The sequence below is a fragment of the Apium graveolens genome, chromosome 3 (assembly GCF_009905375.1).
Source record: "Apium graveolens cultivar Ventura chromosome 3, ASM990537v1, whole genome shotgun sequence".
Classification (NCBI taxonomy): Eukaryota; Viridiplantae; Streptophyta; class Magnoliopsida; order Apiales; family Apiaceae; genus Apium; species Apium graveolens.
The window spans coordinates 269800078-269805091 of NC_133649.1; positions in this window are offsets into that span (position 1 = coordinate 269800078).

A 5014-nucleotide genomic window follows, 5' to 3' on the forward strand; every position below is an offset into this window, starting at 1 on the left:
ACGGTTTTGTAAAGATGTCGGTGATGTTAAACTCAGTTTCAATATGAGTCATTTTTATATCGCCTTTGTTGACATGATCACGTAAAAAATGATGTCTCACATCTATGTGTTTGGATCTAGAGTGTAGCACATGATTTTTACTTAAATCAATTACACTCGTATTATCATATAAAATAGAGATTACATCAAATTTTGTGTAATAGTCTGCCAATGTTTGTTTCATCCACGATATTTCTGCACAACATTTGGCAGCAGCTATATACTCAGCTTCAGTGGTGGATATAGATGCGGAATTTTATTTCTTTGAAAACCATCAAACTAAACATCCACCCAGAAACTGACACGTACCACTTATACTTTCTCTGTCGACTAAATGTCCAGCATAGTCTGAATCAGAATAACAAGTCAAGTCAAATGGTATTACTTTACCAAAGACCAATATTCGTGGTACCTTTAAGATATCTCAGTATCCTTTTTACCGCGGATAAGTGAGATTCTTTTGGTGCTACTTGAAATCTAGCACATTTGCAAACACTATATTGTATATCTGGTCGAGTTGTGATGATATATAATAAACTACCAATCATTCCTCGATATTTCTTAGTGTCAACGGGAATTCCTTTCAGATCCTCCGTTAGTTTGTCAGATGTTGACATAGGTGTGGAAATTGGTTTACAATATTCCATTTCAAATTTCTTTAGCATTTCATTACAATATTTTGATTGTGAAATATGAATGCCCTCGTCAGATTGTCTTATTTGCAATCCCAAAAAGAAATTTAATTCCCCCATCATACTCATCTCAAATTCTTTGCTCATATAGTCAGAGAATTCTTTACATAGTGCATCATTTGTTGAACCAAATATGATGTCATCTACGTATATTTGTACAAGCAAGATATCATTTGTTTCATGTCTTGTAAACAAGGTTTTATCAGCCGTTCCCATTTTAAAATTATTTTCTAACAGGAATTTGCTTAACCTTTCATACCAGGCTCTTGGGGCTTGTTTTAATCCGAATAGAGCTCTGTATAATTTGTATACATATTCTGGATGTGTTGCATCTTCAAAGCCGGGAGGTTGTTTAACATATACTTCTTTTCTAGTATCCCATTTAAGAATGCAGATTTTACATCCATTTGATATACTTTAAAACTCTTATGACATGCAAAAGCTAATAACATACGAATTGACTCAATTCGTGCTACCGGTGCATATGTTTCATCAAAGTCTATACCTTCCATTTGAGTATAGCCTTGTACAACCAGTCTAGCTTTATTTCGCACAACAGTTCCATTTTCATCTAACTTATTTCTAAATACCCATTTAGTTCCAATTATGGAAGTATTTTTGGGTTTTGGAACAAGTTCCCAAACTTTGCTACGAGAGAATTGGGTTAATTCTTCTTGCATTGCAGAGATCCAATCTTCGTCTAACAAAGCTTCTTTAGCGGTCTTAGGTTCTATTTGTGATAGAAAACTAAGGTGATTCACAACGTTTTGAACTTGTGACCGCGTTTGAACTCCTTTAGTTAAGTCTCCTAGAACATTATCTGAAGGATGACTTCTAATATTTGGAACATCTTTAGGTGGTTCAATATCTGTTTCTAACAATTCTAGTGGATTTGTTGGGGTGATGATCCAAAATCCACATTTTCGAATTGTCGAATAATATTCTCAATATTGTCTTGTGTGACATCTTCTTTGTCTACAAGATCTTTGTATTTAGGTGATAGTTTTGTTTCATCAAATGCTATGTTCATTGATTCTTCCACCACTAGAGAATTTAAATTAAATACTCTATAGGCTTTGCTATTTGTTGAATATCCAAGGAATATACCTTCATTTGATTTTGGATCAAATTTTGTAAGGTAATCTTTGGAGTTTAATATATAGCATTTACTTCCAAATACTCTAAAGTAATTAACTTTAGGAGTTTTACCAAAATAAAGCTCATATAGAGTCTTTTGAATTATAGGTCTTAATAAGACTCTATTATTTAGTATATGGCATGCAGTGGACATTGCTTCGGCCCTAAAATATTTAGGACAGCGATATTCATTTATCATTGTATTTGCCATTTCTTGTAATGTTCTGTTCTTCCTTTCAACTACTCCATTAGATTGATGAGTGTAAGGAGCAGAAAAGTTATGAGTGATACCATTAGTTTCACAAAAACTTGTAAAGTTTGAATTTTCAAATTCTTTACCATGATCAGTTCTTATATAAACTATGGTATTATTTTGTTGGTTTTGAATTCTTTTGCATAGAGAAGAAAAAGATTCAAAAGCATCACTTTTGGCTTTGAGGAATTCTGTCCACGTAAATCGTGAATAGTCATCAACAACTACCAAAGTATATGAACATCCTCCGAGGCTTTGTACAGGGACTGGACCGATAAGATCCATGTGTAAAAGCTCGAGAGGTCGTGATGTAGATACCATAAATTTTGCTTTGTGAGAGGCTCGTATTTGTTTGCCAATTTCACAAGCTTCACATATGTGATCCTTTTTATAATTTAATTTTGGTATTTCTCGTACATGTTCTTTAGTTGATATATTTTTAATCAACTTCATATTTGTGTGTCCTAATCTTCGATGCCACAACCAAGGGTAATCTATAGTAGTGATTAGGCATATATTAACATGCTTACTCATGTCACATGTATAGACATTCTTGTCTCGAGGACACGTAAGGGCTAATTTTCCATCTTTATTAAGAATAGAACAATGAGTAGGATAGAAAATTACCTTATTTCCATTATCGCAAAGTTGACTTATCGAGAGAAGGTTGTACTTTAATCCCGTGACTAGTTGTACGTCGGATATATTGAAGTGCTCGTTCCCGATGTCACCGATGCCAATAATGATACCTTTACTACTATCTCCGAACGTGACACTTCCAGCAATGACCTTTTTAATGTTGTTCAAGAGTGACTTATTACCAGTCATATGTCACGAAAATCCACTATCAAGGTACCACAAGTCTTGCTTAGCAGTAAGGCAAACCTACAAAATAGATCAATTAAATACATAGGTACCCTTTTGTCTTGAGGGTCCTGGGGTTAGTACATCATAAAAAACATTTGAATTTGCATGGAAAAATCTAGGCATTGGATAAGCATTTTTATTCATATAGAGATTTCTAGATGCATTATTCCTAATATTATAAAGTGTTCCCCGTGGATATGTGGTATTTAATTTTGATCTTCTTGTACTAGCATAAGTTTTAGAGTTTCCATGTTGATATATCATGCTTCTATCATTTGGATAATACACATTATTTCTAGGAATGATGCCATGATATTTTGGTTTATTATCTTCAAACCTAATAGGTGGTTGAAAGAATTGAGATCTAGGCTGCCTTTGATTGTTATTAGCTACCTTAGAATGGAATATATTCTTTTCAAGATTTTTTGATGACATATCCTTTTCGAACCCATATAAGCTTTCCTTTAAATTCACCATTTTTAAATTTACAATAAGAAACGGTATGCCTGTGTCTATTGCAGAAGGAACATATAATTGTAGGTGATTTAGGGGCATCATTTTTAGTTTGTTTATGGTGTTGAACAACTTTCTTTGGTTGGACATTCTTATCATATCCTAAACCTTCATGGTTAAAGGATTTTTTAGAATGTACCATTTTATTTAATATCTCATTGCCTTTTATAAATCTTTGAATAACAATTTCAATATTTTCTTTTTCTTTGATTAAGGAATCAATCTTGTTGTTAAGAAATATTTCTTGATCTTTAACTTGAGATATGAGTTTGAAATTTTCTGGTTTTAATCGTTGAGCTTCTAATTCTAAATGTTTTTCTTTAAGCTCATTGGTGTGTTGTAGCTCTTTCTCTTTTTCAAGATTGTTTATTTGAGATTTAGTTGTTGAACTTTCTTGAGTGAGTGACTCATTTTGTATTTTTAAGTTCAACAACTCAACATGAAGTTTACAAATATTTTCATTTATTTGTAACTTCTCATTTTCCATTTCTTCAGATTGGAAAATTAATGATACATTTTCCACTTCTAGTTTGAGAATATTTTCCTTGTGGGTAGTATTCTCAATTTTTAATAAGTGGAGTTGATTATTTAGAGATGAAATTTCATCTTCATATTGGACTTTTGAATCCATCATTCGAGTAAACTCTTTACTTTGATTATAATATATTTCCTCGAGTTTCATTTTCTCGGACCATAATAGATGATGTCTTTTGTCAAGATCTTTATACTTGTTGTTAATGTTTACCACAAGTTCAATTAAATCTTGATTATTCATATCTACAAGATTCAAATTGGATTCATGTAATTGAATGAAGTTTGAAGAAAGGGTTACCTCTTGATTTGAAGTGGAGATTTCCTTTGAAGTAGATGCATCCCCGATAGCCAATAAGCATAGATTCACAATTTCTTCACTAGCTTCCGGAGCTTCTTCATCTTCACTTAAATCCCACCCATTTTCGACCACGAGAGATCGTCCTTTTATAAGTTTAGGACATTCTCGTTTAAAGTGACCGGGTTATTTACATTCGTAACACACCTCTTGTATTTCCTCCGTGTTTTGTTCTTTTTGTTTGGGAGGAGTGTAAGTAGGAGTGTTATTATTATATACATAAGTATTTTGCATACCTTTGCCTTTATTATAGCTCGTTGACGGAAAATTAGTCTTGTAGGACACTAAACCTCCCGATCTTGCTAGCTGGGGGCTCAGTCTTTCAAGATTGAATCTTTCCCTTTCCGGTCTTAGGGAATCACTCTTATAGTAGGAGGTTGACTATATCCCCAATTTCTCTTTATTAAGAAACTCGGTTGTTCGAATTCTAAGAAATAGATTGTACCCTAAGCGCTGATCCCAAAGAAAGCAGTTAGCTCTTCCTGCATCCATGCATAAAGAATTAGTAAGTAGGGTCTTCTAATTTTGAGAGTAATTTGGCCTTCCATTTGAGTTAAAAACTCTTTGTTGATTATTTGATTTAAGGAAGCCTTTTCCGTATGTTTGAGCTTTGCCTTGAAGCAC